The sequence below is a fragment of the Perognathus longimembris genome, chromosome 18 (genome assembly GCF_023159225.1).
Source record: "Perognathus longimembris pacificus isolate PPM17 chromosome 18, ASM2315922v1, whole genome shotgun sequence".
In the NCBI taxonomy this organism is placed as follows: domain Eukaryota; kingdom Metazoa; phylum Chordata; class Mammalia; order Rodentia; family Heteromyidae; genus Perognathus; species Perognathus longimembris.
This window is the reverse complement of record NC_063178.1, coordinates 24,662,694-24,678,197: the sequence shown is the minus strand read 5'-3', so window position 1 is coordinate 24,678,197 and position 15,504 is coordinate 24,662,694.

Genomic DNA, 15,504 nt, shown 5'->3' with positions numbered 1-15,504 from the left:
AATGCTCATATCCAAATTGGCTTGGTTCCCCAATCGGGAAGGCACATGTCAAGCCCCTTCCCACGCTGTTTTGGGGAGATTTAAAATTTTTAGTGTAAATTTAAAATATTTAATGTAAACATAGCTGTCCTTAAATGGTCATGGGGGCTGTTCCCCCCCTTTTGTTTTAATAACAGAGGAGGGCACCAGGCTGGGAGTATGGGCGGAGGTCATCTCTTCTGGAACTACTTCCTGCTAAAATGGGACGAAGTAGTCAGGGGCCCCTGATTCGTCATTTGGCCTGGTACCATCCAGACTGGTTGGTAAAAGTCCTCATCATTTCTACAAGAATGGTTATCAGGGCCAGAGGGTGTCATGGTCTCCTCTGGCTACCTCCTGCAATTTGGGCACGTCAAGGATTCCCTGGTACTGGGGTCCTCAGGGTCCAGATCTGCACTAGGCACAGCAGTGTAGTAAGAGGATGGCCTTGAACTGCAAGTTCCCACGTGGTGACCTCAGTGAGGGATGTTATCCTGTTAAAAGAGACTTTTGAAAGGGTCAGGCAAAAGGCTGACAAGTTCACAGGGCTAGTTAACATGAATGACATAGAAGAACATACCCTGGGCATAAGCCAGAAAAGTTCCATTCAGAACATAAACCCAATTGTAGTCAATTACAAGGAAGGAGGGATAGCTGAAGGAAGTGTTTAGGGATAGTAGACTGGTTTGGAGTAGCCAGTCAGAAGCTAAAATAAAATATATGTACATATATACAACTGGCAGGAAAAGGAAAATGGACAGGTATGGGCATTGGGTGGGTAAACAACTATTCCTCCTGATCTCTCGGCTCTGATTAATTTTGAAAGGGCGAGACAAGGTGACTCCATTTAGGATGTGACATCATTCTCCTCTTACTCTTCTCCGTGATCCTTGTACCCTGGACTGGCTGAGTCCCAGGGATCTAGGTGCTTATTGCTGGGATAGCATGCCCCCATCGGCATTCACGGGGTTTGAACTCAGGGCCTGGGCACTGTCCCTGAGCACTTCTGCTCGAGGCTAGTGCTCTACCACTTGAGCCACGGTGCTGCTTTCAGCATTTTGCTGGTTCTTTTGAGCCAAGCTTCCAGTCTGGCTCTTGCTGGTTAGTTGGGAGATGGAGTTTTAGAGAGATTTTCTGCCCGAGCTGCCTTCAAACTGCAATCCGAGGAGTTCTAGCCATAAAAGCCCTTTTTGTTTCCAATTAAAGCAACAAGGAGAGCAATAGGAATAGAGTTTTACCTGCAACTTGTTGAGAATTGACCAACAAATACTTGTCAGAGTTCTGTCATAACACTTAGGGAACAGCAGACTAAATGAGATCCATGTGCCATCAAATCATCATTTAACCTTACTGGCAGGTGGAAGAGAAGACAAATGAATAACAATCAGAGGGCAAAGGGTTAAGACAGTATAAAAGTCTCAGCTTCAGCAGTGGCTGTGTCTTCCATCCTGAATCAGCAGGCTTCATTAGTCATGTGTGATGGAGGCAGGCAGGAGAGGTGGGTTGGATCTGGGCAAGGCTGTAGTGGCATCTCAGAGTCCCCTGGATAGATTGTCACACCTCCTGCTGGGTTACCTGCAAAATTCTACACAGACTGGTTAAAGACATTTGAAATCTCCCAGTATTTCCTGGTTGGTTACTCTGAGTACTCTGGCTTTTGTAGGCTGATGTCCTACTGGTTTAAGCAGGATGACAACTTTAAACAGATTTTAGAAGGCTTGTGCCTTTAACCATCTTCCTAGTCACAAAGGCCAACCAAGTCTACAGTTTCCAATGCAAGAGAACGAGAGAATAAGGAATCATTAGTAGTGAAACCAGGTAGTTTGGGAGCAGACTGTGAAAGCTTCCTGTAGTCACGAGCTGCCACAATCCACTCAGCTCGCACACATGTTGACCTGTATCCTATGAAGCAAAATGTTAATTTTGGGTCAGGAAAATTTAGGTTACTAGTCACATTTGTATAAAATGACTCGGATCCCTCGATCTTAAAGAGTTTATGAGAGCACAGGAGAGAAAAATGGAAAAGCAAAATCTTAGTCTATACCAAAGAATTGTCAGGATTGTCTCCAGGCTGTTCACAAGGACCCGTTTAACATAAAACTTAACAAGTTAAAATGGTTAAAAAGGCAAGTGATTTTTAAATCGTGATGCTAGTTTTTACATATTTTACCCACAAACAGACATAGACAGACGCATACAAACAGACAGTTGTGCACAAGCTTTGAGCGCACTTAGAAAAAATTTTCTCTTTCTGAATTGGCCATGTAAGTCTACTGGAATTCCAGTGGCAAAATGATATTATTTGCCCATATTTTAGAACCATGTGGTCAGTTAAAAAGCAAAAAACCCTTTTCCTAGGAAACAAAAATTGTCACAGATTCAGGCTCACAGCAAGACACCTTCATTGTAAAGCCGCTGCCCGGGTGGGGGGCAGGGTTATCAGGAGCCTCCAAGTCCCCACCCAGCCTGGGGCAAGGGCGGGAGGTGCCCACCAGCCAAAACCTTTCCTTTGTCCACCAAAAGCTTAGCCAACAGCAATCCAAATTTAAGTGACTCCCCAAACTTATCAAACATCAACAACAAATCCTAAAGCCTTTTTTGTCTCTTTTAAAGCAGATTAGCCAACAACGTGTTAGGTAGGTAGCCCAGCAAATTTCCCAGGCCTCAGAAGCGGAGAGGGGGAGGGTCAAGCAAAGGCAGCCCAGCCAAAAGTGGCGTGCGCCGCCACTACCACTTTGTCAGGTTTCCCGCCCCCAGCTCGGACACAAGGAACTGGCAGCACCTGCTCCGCGCTGGTGGAGGGCGCGGCACGTTTCAAGGTCTTCCAGGCCCTCCTGGCTTGAGTGTCTGAAAAATCTAATCCAGTATTTTGGAGCGTGGACCTCAAAATCTTAAAAGATGAGTCGCTCCATTGACTTTGGCTCTGCCCCATTGAGACATGCATGGCTTTTCTCCAATGGGGGTACTGCACACCCCAGAATAATCCCCAGCTCACCGGTAGCTCTAAGTCTATGTTCCCCGTGCGCTCATTGCCGCACATTGTGGCACCATATGTAGGGCCCTCGGCCCTCGCACAATTTCTCCCGACCCACGGGGGAAAAGCTGGGGCATGCCCTAGTGTGTGAAAAAGCTGAGGACGTGTGTAGTCGCGAATAACGCCCACCCAACCCTCTTACATTTAAATAGGGACTCAGGATGCCAGGTGCTTCGGGGAAAACGTCACGCGAAATCCAACGTTTAATCTCAGGGTGGGGTATATATAGCAGTGATGACCAGCAGGAAGGGGAGGGATTTGGAGTGGCTAACTAGGCACGGCGATAGGCTGATTATGAGCTGTCCATCACAGTGACGTCACGGGACTTCCTCTATGGGCAGTAGTAACATCCCATAGGACCGCCCATTGGGTTCTGCCTGCCACCATCTTGGCCCACACGCGGTCTGAGGCGGGAGGTGGGGCCTAGCAGCCACGTGGCCCCAGGCCAGGGGAAGAGGCGGACCTAGGACCACCTCTTTTTTTTTTTGGCCAGTCCTGGGCCTTGGACTCAGGGCCTGAGCACTGTCCCTGGCTTCTTCCCGCTCAAGGCTAGCACTCTGCCACTTGAGCCACAGCGCCGCTTCTGGCCGTTTTTCTGTATATGTGGTGCTGGGGAATCGAACCTAGGGCCTCGTGTATCCAAGGCAGGCACTCTTGCCACTAGGCTATATCCCCAGCCCCTAGGACCACCTCTTAAAGCTATAGGCGGTACTCAACACAGTCACACTATGAGAGAGAGAGAGAGCATGAGCATCTATACTAGGGATACAATACAGAACTCATTTTAATAAAAAGAACCAAGTTGCATTTCTAGATTTTGTGCTTGGCCCATACAAAGGAGCCTGCTTTTGAGTATTTGTCTTCCTGGGCCCCTAGAATCCCCATCTCATGAGAAAACTACGAGTATAAGATGGTTTTGCTTAGCTTGTCTTTGCTTGAACATAAACTGCTCTCTGCGTGAATGTTTCCCTGGAAACATCTGCCGATCAGGAACAGCCATTAGAGAACTGGGCCCTCATTAGTTCACACTTCTGGAATCCCTTGGGCATACGTTAGATTTTTTTCAAAGTAGGTCACTATGGACAATGGTTTGTTTAAAAAAAAAAAAAAGGATACTTCTCCCAATAAGAATTCATAAGAAGGGGAAATTGGGGATGTTACAAAAGTTTCAACACAGCCTAAGGGAAATAGTGATGTTTCTTCAAGTCAAGCAAAATAAATAGAATAATGAAGCCAGGTGCTGGTGGCTCCCACCTGGGTGTCCTAGATACTCAGAAGGCTGCCATCTAAGCATCACGGTTCAAAGCAGCCCAGACAGGAAAGTCCCTGACACTCTTCTCTCCAATTAATCACAGAAAAAGCTAGAAGTGGTGTAGAGAGCTGCGAACGGCTACGCCCTAAAATGGCGCTGGCCTCCGCCTTCCGCCCTCCCGCCGGCGAGTGCTCTGTTGTAAACAACTCCTTAAATGGGCATAGCTTGCTGTCTGGCTCTCTTCCGAGTACCTGGACCTATCGGTGATCGCCACGTGACACACTGGGGTTGGCTAACCAGAGGGTATATAGGGCAAAACGGGAAGCTCCCAGAGAAGGAGAAGATTTTACAAGGTCCTGAATAAACTGCTGAGAGAAGAATCTGGTGTTGTGTCTTCCTTGCTGGCCGAGGTGGACGCGACAAAGTGGTGCTGTAGCTCAAGTGGTAGAGTGCTAGCCTTGAGCATTAGGGACAGCGCCCCCTGGGCCCAGAGTTCAAGACCTAAGTCAGACAAAAGTTTTAAAAATATTAATAATGAGTAAACTACCAATTTAAAGGTTCTCTCTGGCCACTTGAAGGATGAATGAGAGACTGATTTTTTTTTCTGGTCGATGCTATAGTCTAAAAATGATACTTAAACCCAGGTTAACAGCTTTTTGGTGACTTAATTTAACCACAGAAGACTAAAATATTACAAATGGTTCTAGCTAGGTTTAGTCTTAGGATAAAATGGATTCTTATCATGAAGACGCAGTAGAACCGTCCAACTAAAGATGCAGAGCTAGCTGGACAACAGTGGCTCACACTTGTCATCCAAGCCACTTGAGAAGCCGGGAGCAGTGAGATCCACATTTGAGCCGGCACAAGCAGAGAAGTTCACGAGACTCCTTTCAGCCCATAGCCAGGTTCGGCGGTGTGGTTAATGCGAGAGGCTCAGGAGGATTGAGTTTCTCGGCCAGCCTGAGCAGAATAGGCCCTTGAGATTCTCGCCATCGTGCGTATCACACACAGCAGCTGTACTCGTCAGAGTATACACACACACAGCAGCTGTACTTGTCGTGTGTATATACACACAGCAGCTGTACTCATCAGAGGATATGCACACACAGCAGCTGGACTCGTCAGAGCTCACCTGCATTCCTAGCCTAAAAGGAGGCCGAGGGGCTCGGGCATGCCTGTGTAGCAAACAACCGTCTTTTTCTTTGGTGGTCATCATGGGGCTTGAACCCAAGGCCTGGACACTGTCTCTGAGTATTTGTGCTCAGGCTGTGCTCGACCACTTGAGCCACAGCTCCACTTCTGGCTTTGCTGGTGTTTCACTAGAAGTAAGAACTCTCGTGAACTTTCCTGTCCGGGCTGCTTTGAACCTCAGTCCTCAGAGCTCAGAAGCTAAGATTATAGATGGGAGCCACCAGAACCCAGTTCAAGACACCTTCTCAAACAAAAAAATAAATAATTAAAAGTAAAAGTCAAGGCCAGGATGATGGCTGTCAGGATAGCCTAGCAAGTTCCATGCCCTGAGTTCATACTACACTATCACCAAATAAATTAAACAAGTAAACTAAGTAAAACTGGGATTCTCATACTTGCAGCACACACTATATTCCTGCTCCTATTTTAGGCCCTTGAAATCTGAATCAGTCAGAAGTTTCTACCTGGATAAGTAGCATTGGCACCACTGGTAACGTGTCAGGCATTTTTCTAGTCTTGAATCATTTGGCCCACGCTGAAGGACAGCATCTTGGTGGGTAACAGGCAGGGGTTGAAATTTGCCAATCCTCAGCATCCGGGTCATCTGTTCCTTGATCACCACTTGAGCGCTGTTGGTTTGGAGTTGGCTGTGTGGTGGGGTGCCTTTGTTTCAGCACCTACGTGTGTTTGTGGTGTGGCTCAGGAGATGAGGGCTGGTGCAGAAAGGCCACTGAGGCTGGGGTGACGAGGTAGAGATGCATTTTGAATCTTTAAAATAATATTGTATTGGTGTATATTGTACAAGCGAGTATTCGTTGTGATTTTCTATATATGCATTTGATACCCTCTGCTCATATTTACCCTTTTATTATTCTTTCATCTCCCTTCTCCTTTGCTCCCTTTCAAAAAGTAAATGACCTTCATTATGAACTTCTCATACATGCATGCAATGTTCTTTGATTACATTCTTCCCTTACGCCCTCTTTTCCCCCTCGTCCAGCCTTCTGCTTGGTCCTCTCCCCGAGTAATCACCCTTTTATGCTGATGCCTTTTTAAATCTATGTCCTATATATGAGGGAAACATGCGGCGTTCTTGTCACTCTGAGTCTGACTTCCTTCACTCAACGTGATGATCTCCAGTGCCATACATTTGCCTCAAATGACAACATTTGCTTCTTTATGTCTACATAACCCTCCATTGTGTGTATCCACCACATTTTATCTACACATCCAGGAGTGTGCACCAAGGCCAGTTACTGTGGTTGCTACTAACCACAGGTGCTCTCTATTGCCCTTGATTCCTTCAGGTATATGCCCAAGAGCAGCAGAGCAGATCACAAGCAGTTTTGCTTTTAGGGTTGTTTTAAAAAATATTAACTTGTACAAAAGGGATTTACAATTCCGTAAGTCAGGTTGAATACCGGCTTTTTGGTCAAAGTTACCCCTTCCTTCATTCTCCCCTATTTTCCCCCCTCCCCTCCCTACCCTCAAGTTAGGTAGTTCATCCTTCCCTCTATTCCCATGCGGTCCCTCCCCCACCCCCATATACTTCTACTTCCTAGTATTTGATAAACATTTCATTAGTCGTTCAGAGGAATCACACCTTTGGCTACCCCCCTAAGTCAATGAGTCCTTTAGTCAATGTTTTGTGTCGATATGCATAAAAACCCTGTATAGCTTATCCTATGTATTTGTTTTTTAGGTCTGGCTTCCGCATATGAGAGAGAATATATATAGTTTGCCTTTCTGAGCCTGCAGTGCTTCATTTAACATAATGTTTTCTTGGTCCATCCATTTCTCTGCAAATGACATATTCTTTTTAATAGATGAGTGAAATTCCATTTTCTTGGTCCACTCATCCAATGTCGGGCATCTGGGCGGTTTCCATACTTGGGCGAGTGTGCATCGTGTAGCAGTGAATGAGCATGGCTGAGCAAGTGTCTTTACGGAGGGTGAGTTGTGGGTAAATGCCCAGGAATGGTACGGATGGAGTGAAGGGAAGGTCTAGGTTTACTTTGTTGGAAAATCTCAGAACCACCTTCCAGAGTGGTTATATTAATTTACATTCCCGCCAGCGGTGTAATAGAGTTCCTTTTTCCCACATCCCTGCCAGCATTGATTATTGTTTGTACTCTCACTGATGGCCAATCTTATAGGGGTGAGATGCAATCTCACTGTTGTTTGATTTAAATTTGTTTTATGGCCAGGGATGTTGAATATTTCTTCTTAGGTCTCTTGACCATTTTTACTCCTTCTGAAACATCTCTATTTAGCTCCTTTGCTCATTTATTAATTGGGTTATTGATACTTTGAGAGTTTGGTTTCTTGGGGTGTTTTTTTTTTTTTAATCTTCTGGATATTAAGCCCTTGTCCATGTATGGCTGGCCATCTTATTCTGTCGGCTCTCTTCTTAATTTAGTAACAATGTCCTTTGTTGTGCATAAACATTTTAGTTTGATCCAATTCCATTTCTCGAGTCTCTCCAATTTGCTGAGCCACTGGAACTCTACTCAGAAAGCTTCTGCCTTTGACAATCAGTTCTCTTGTTGTTCTTGTAGTAGTGTCAAGGTATTGGTTCTAAAGTTGAGGTCTCTGATCCATTTGGAGTGCGTGTTGGTGTACGGTGACAGGGACCCAATTTCAGCCTTTTACATGTGGTTGTCCCGTTTTCCTATTTGCTGAAGAAGTTGTCTTTTTTACAATATATATTTTTGGTTCCCTTGTCAAATATTAGATGACTGTGAATAAATAGGTTTATTTCTGTTGTTGTTTGTTTTTTGCCAGTCCTGGGCCTTGGACTCAGGGCCTGAGCACTGTCCCTGGCTTCTTTTTGCTCAAGGCTAGCACTCTGCCACCTGAGCCACAGTGCCACTTTTTCTACATATGTGGTACTGAGGAATTGAACCCAGGGCTTCATGTATATGAGGCAAGCACTCTTGCCACTAGGCCATATTCCCAGCCATAGGTTTATTTCTGGGTTTTCCAATCTATTCCATTAAACTTGAGGTCTGAAATTGTGATATTTCGGTATTTTTTTTTTCCTCCCTCAGTTTTGTTTTGCCTATTCAGGGTCATTTGTGGTTGCATATGAATTCTGACATTGTTTTCTCTATCTCAGTGAAGAATGACATTGGCATTTTGGTGAGTATAGCAATGAATGTGTAGATCACCTTTGGCCATATGGTCATTTTCATGATATTCTACATATTCATGAACATGGGGGGGTCTTTCCATTTCCAAGTGTCATCTTTGACTTACTAGAGTTTTATAGTTTCTACTGTAGGAGTAGGCCCTTCACTACCTTGGTTACATTTATTTCTGTGTGTATGTATGCATGTATGTTTATATATGGTATGTATATATATATATATATATATATATATATATATACAGAGAGAGACTATTGTAAATGGAATTGTTTATCTGATTTTCCTCTCTGTCTGCACATTGTTGATATACAGACTAGTTACTGATTTTTATGGGTTAAGTGAATCCTGTTACCTTACTAAAGTTGCTGATCAGCTCTAAACTTGGGTCTCCAGGGTCCTTTAGATATAGGACCATATCATCTGCAAATAGGGATAGTTTGTGTCCCTTTTATGGCTCTCTTGTTATTTGCTCTGGCTAGGAAGCCCGATATTATATTGAAAAGTAATGGAGAAAGTGGACAAAGATTTGTCTTGTTCCTGATTATAGAGGAAATGGTTTTAGAATTTCACCATTATAATGTTGGCTGTGTTTGTCATGGGTAGCCTTTATTGTGTTGAGATAGGTTCTTTCTATTCCTAGCTTCTCCAGAGCTTTTTATCATAAATGGGTGTTGGATTTGTTAAAGGCTTTTTTTCTGCAACTATTGAGTTAATTGTGTGATTCTTGCCATTGGCTCTGTTAAATATGGTATATTACATTTGATTTATGAGCCTTGCATATCTGGAATGAAAACGACTTGATTGTAGTGAATGATTGTTTAAAAATATTTTTATTATCTTTAGTTGTACAAAAGAGTTGTCATCTAACAAAGCAGTTTATGAATACAATGCACCTGATCAATGTAATCCCTTTGAATCTCTTTTTTTAATCAGTTGTTGAGTTGTGTTAGCAATTCTTAAGGAGCTTTGTGTTTATGCTCATTAGAGATTGGTCTATGGTTCTGCCTGGTTTAGGGATGAGTGTAATGCTCGCTCTATAGAATGATAGTGGTCCTCTCCTCTCTCTTTCATTGAAAAGTTTGAGAATTGGTGTTCTTCTTTAAAGCTCTTACAAAATTCAACTGTGAATCCATCAGGATCTGAGCTTCTCCTTGTTGGGAGACTGTTACTTCCTTAATCTCACTGCTTGTCATGGTTCTGTTAAAGTGGTTTGTATCACCTTGGATCTGCCTTGGCAGCTCGTAGGCCTCTGGAAATGTATGCATTTGTTCTAGACTTTTCAACCTATTTGAGTGCAGGTTTTTTTTAAAGTAAGTCTTTTGTAACCTTTTCAGTCCCTTGCATATTCGTTGTGATGTTTCCTTTTTCATCTCTAATTTTGTTAATTTGAGTCTCTTCCTCCCCACCTTTTGTTTGTCAAATGTCTATCTTATTAATAGTTTTCAAAGAACCAGCTTTGTACTTCATTGGTTGTATGGATAGATTTTTTTAAGTCTCTAATTCATTGATTTGTCCTGATTTTTACTCTCTTCATCTATTAGTTTTGGATTCTATTTGTTCTGTTTTTCTAGAAGTTCTTAGCTGAATCAGGAGGGTATTTACTTGAGGGATTTCTGTTGTTTTTATGTAGACAGAGCTATGACCTTTATTCTCAATATTGCCTTTGCTGCATCCTGGAGGTTCTGGTAGAATGTGCTTTCATTTTCATCTTTCATTTGTAAGACTTAAAAAAATTTCTCCCTTTATTTTTTCAATGTGCAATCCAGTCTTCATGTGTTTTCAGTTTTTTTTTTTCTGTAGTATCTTTTGCTGTTGAGCTGTAGTTTTAGTTGTGTTTGCTGTTGTGATCAGATAGACTATAGGGAGATATATATATATATATATATATATATATATTTAACAGTAGTTCAGGCTTGTTGTATGTCTTAGGATATAATCTATTTTAGAGATGGTTCCATGGGCTGCTGAGAGTAATGTGTATTGTTTGGTTGCCAGGTGAAATACCCTATAGATGCCTATTAAATCCATTTGGGTTATGATGTTAATTCAGTGGTTTCTTTTTTTTATACTTACTTTATGTATGTATGTATGTATGTATTTATTTATTTTGGCCAGTCCTGGGGCTTAGACTCAGGCCCTGAGCACTGTCCCTGGCTTCTTTTTTGCTCAAGGCTAGCACTCTGCCACTTGAGCCACAGCGCCACTTCTGGCCATTTCCTGTATATGTGGTGCTGGGGAATCGAACCCAGGGCTTCATGTATACGAGGCAAGCACTCTTGTCACTAGGCCATATTCCCAGCCCTAATTAATTCAGAGGTTTCTTTGCTGACCTTTGATTTGTCTTTTGCTGAGCCTGGGATGTTAAAGTCTCCTAGTATTATTGTGCTGGAGTCTATTAGTTCATAAGTAAGGCAGTGAGTACATTTCTTATCAAACTTGTTACCTCCTCCCTCATTTCCTCCTACCTTCCCCTGCCCCAATTCCTCACCCCCTCCAGTTGGACAGTTGGTTTACAGCATATTGCTCTAAGTATTGCTGTTGCATTGGTTTACCTTTTACCCTTTGTCTCTTCATTTGATGTTCCCCTTCCCTTCCCTAAAATATAGGCACTCATAGCTGTAAACTTGTGTCTTAGAATTGTCTTTATTACATCCCACAGGTTCAAGTATATTGTATTTTCCCCTTCCTTCCTACTCCCATTCCTTCAATCTCTCCTCCCTCCTTCCTTTCTTCCCTCTCTCCCTCCTTCCTCCTTCCCTCCCTCCCTCCCTCCCTCCCTTTCTTCCTTCCTTCCTTTTCTCCCTTTCTTTTTACAATTGTCTTGGCAGTACTGTGGTTTGAACTCAAGGTCTTGGAGTTGCTAGGCATCCAATCTATTTGAGTTATACCCCCAGCCCTGAGATTTCTTTGGATGCAGTACTTAGTGCATATTGGTTTACAGTTGTTCTTTATATCAATACATAGTGAGCTTCATTATCTCTTCTGATTAAATTTGTCTTTGTACCCATGAGTATTAGCTATTGTTCGCTTTTGTATTCAATTCACTTGGCATTATTTCCTATTTTTTCACTTTCAGTCTGTGTGTATCACTTGACAAAAAGTTGTTTAATCAGCCAATCTGTAGATTTAAATTTGGAAATTATGATAATTTACATTTACGGTTATTGTAACTAATTCCTATCATTTCATTATCTTTCCCTTATTGACTTGAGTAGTTTCCCCCTTCCTCTTCTGTCTTCTTTCTTTCTAGTTCTTGCAGGAATTTTATGGTTCATGGAGTTGAGCATGTTTGTGTCTTCTATTCTTGTCTATCTATTCCTCTGGAGAAATTTATTCTTTTTTTACTTGTTACTTTCTTTTGCAATTATGTGTGATATTCCTTTAGATATCTAGCAATGCTGGATTAGTCATCATTTTTACTCTTACTTGACATAGAGGGTTCGTTTCTGGTCTACTTGGGATTCTATATGCATTCTTTAGTTGGATGTCCAGTCTTCTGCTTGATTTAGAGTCTTAATGATGCTTTTTGCTTAGAATCTCAACATCCTCACTAAATTTCTCTTGCGCTGACTTTCTCATCCAGATCTTGAAATTATTTCCTATAACTTGGAAGGCCCTAACATGAGACTGGCTTTTAGTGATCCTTGAATTTGCTCATTATGCCAATGAAGCCTTTCTTGGTGGTTTGCTTCCCAAGTTGTTAGATAATATCTAAAACAATAATATCTAAAAACAATATCCAGCAATGTGGATAGAATGTGACAGACCACATACACTTGATTCCAAAATCCACCTACCTGTTTTCACCAGTTCAATCACCTGAGACTGGTTGGAACCATAAGGGTATTGGGTACCTTGAATCACAAGGCTTTGGAGGTAGAAAATCGGGGTTGGTGCTGACACTGGGGTTGGTCTTAACTCTTTCCAAGTCAGCTTAGTTCATTTATGAATGGTTGGAAGTGGCTAGAATTCTCTTGTCTGCAAAAGATGACAAAAAAAATCCATGACCTTATCATGGTTTCCCATTCTCCCTAAGCCATCAAGAGGGCTTTATATAAGGGAAAATTCATGAGATATGGTAAAGATCATTAACAATTTGCTGGCTCATTGTGTAGAGAATTTGAATTGCCTCAATGCCTGTTGATTTCAACTTACATGAACAACCTGCCATGAAACTATTGAATAGCATGGCAGCATTATGTAAAGGAACGTCTATTTGCACAATGCAGATAAGAGTACTATTACAGGAACGTCTATTTGCACAATGCAGATAAGAGTACTATTACCTGTAAGAAAACACCTGTAGAACTGCACTGTGAAGAGACAGCAAGAAAAGCAGGGAAGGGCAGTTTACAGCTTGGGAAGGACTCAGTGTCCCTTTCCTTCCCCCTCCACCCCAAGAAATATGTAATGCTGACTAGTCTATATGACATATGAGCACCCTGTGTTTTGCTGCTGTTTGGCTTATCCTTTGGGGAGATTTTCCCAACCATTGTCTATAGTCTCTGATAGTATGAGTTTCTTGACATCTCTGTTTTGTCTGGAAGAAAGCATGTGCAGAACCCACAGGCAACAAACTTGGCCACTGAGAAATACCACCAACTCCCAATATCCCCCCCCCCTTTGTAACTGTTCTATGACAGGAAGATTTGAGCATATCCCATTATGTCTCAATATTCTCCCTGGCTGGATAAAGCTAAGCTTTCCTTGTTATGTGTCTCCAATGTTCTCATAACATGCTGTTTAACTGTCAATTGATATATATATATATATATATATATATATATATATATATATATATATATATATATATATATTTTTTTTGCCATTCCTGGGGCTTGGACTCAGGGCCTGAGCACTGTCCCTGGCTTCTTTCTGCTCAAGGCTAGCACTCTGCCACTTGAGCCACAGCGCCACTTCTGGCCATTTTCTATATATGTGGTGCTGGGGAATCGAACCCAGGGCTTCATGTATACGAGGCATACACTCTACCACTAGGCCATATCACCAGCCCCTCACTTGAACTTTCATAGCAGAGCCACAGGAGGACCACAGGTGTTCCTGTGGTACCCACTCCCCTCTGAGCTTTCATCCTGAGCAACCAGCTGATGCCTGCACTACAATCCACTCCCTCCATCCCCATACATAGAAACACTGGTTCAAGATTCCTGCTCTTATATAATTTCTAAATTTTGTACAGTGAAGTGGAAAGTAGAGACATTTCCATGCATAAGAATTCATGGATCTGGGTCAAGTGCCATGGCTCAGACTTACAATCTCAGCCATTTAAGAGGCAGAGGGAGGGAGGCCTACAGTTTTGAGAGCAGCCTTGGTTGAAAAGAGGCGATCTCGGGACTGGGAATATGGCCTAGTGGCAAGAGAGCTCGCCTCGTATACATGAAGCCCTGGGTTTGATTCCTCAGCACCACATATATAGAAAAAGCCGGAAACGGCGTCATGGCTCAAGTGGTAGAGTGCTAGCCTTGAGCAAAAAGCCAGGGACAGTGCTCAAGCCCTGAGTTCAAGCCCCAGGACTGGCAAAAAACAAACAAAAAGAGGCGATCTCAATAAACAAACTGGGTATGGATGTTCACAACTCTAATCACAGCTATATGGGGGGCATAAGTAGGAGGATCCTAATTCAGGAGAAAAGCACAAGGCCTTATGTGAAAAATAAAGCAAAAAGAGACTGAAGGGATGGCTCAAATGGTAGAACACTTGCCTAGCAAGTGTGAGGCTCTGAATTCAAACTCCAGTACTCTGTCCCCCACCACCCCGATAAAATCTTGGGTCTGAATTTTTGTATGGGTATTGCCATTCTGACTTACAAAATAAATTCCAGATATGTGAAAGCCATACTTCATGACTACTAATAACAAATACAACTTATGCCTGTGGATACTGAATGAAGTATTCCTAAGTGGATCTAAGGATAATAAATTTGCTTAAACAAACTCCTATGCAAAGAATTAAAGGTGGGGAAAAAAACCCGGTGAAAGTATTTGAAATCTAAATTAGTATCTAGCTTGTGCAAAGACCTCTGAGGAAAAATCAAAGGTTAATATAACTGTCTCGAGATGTTATGCTATGAACGAGCCCCAAATACCTGAAAACCATCTTATTTAGCAAGGTAGTGAGTGCACAGTGTAGATCCCTTAATCTTAAAAGAAAACACAGCGCATCAGGTCTCGGAGGATGTGAAGAGAGGAGACTCCTCACAGAGCAGTGTATGACGGATGCTGGATTCTTACAACCAAATTCTTCTGGCATAATCCTGTATGGTTGTCAACGTGCATCTCACAAGCCAGGGACGCTAGGGTATGCTATGCGCATGCACAGGATGTAACTCCAGAGATTCAGCAGTATATTTGCCTGTGGAAATGGGATCATAAGGGTTATTGCTTTGACTAAAAGTAAAATGTGGATTGGAAAGACAGGTTTGTGAGTGTTACTGGGAGAAAAAGCAGAAATGTGCCTGGTGACCATGTAATGGAAAATTTGATCCTACATGTTTAGTATTTAAAAGGATCTGATGCCACGTATGACAAAATATTTGCCTTTATTAATGTTGGGTGATGAGTCTGGAGATTACGGTAGTCCTGTCTTTCCTGGTTTACCACGTCACAGGACTGAATTTGAGGAGTCACATGAATGGCAGATGGCCAGGTCAGGGCCATTATCTATCTTCTACATTTGGTGTGGCATTGCAGGGCGACTTGGGGTCGGGACTGAAATGAAGACAATCTTGCATAAGCTAAGGAATGTCTTTCAATCAACTCCTTCCTTCCTTGCAGCTCAGCAAGCCTTTCAAAGACCCTGAGAACGAACCCTAGCTACACGCTGTCTCCTTTCCTCAGAAA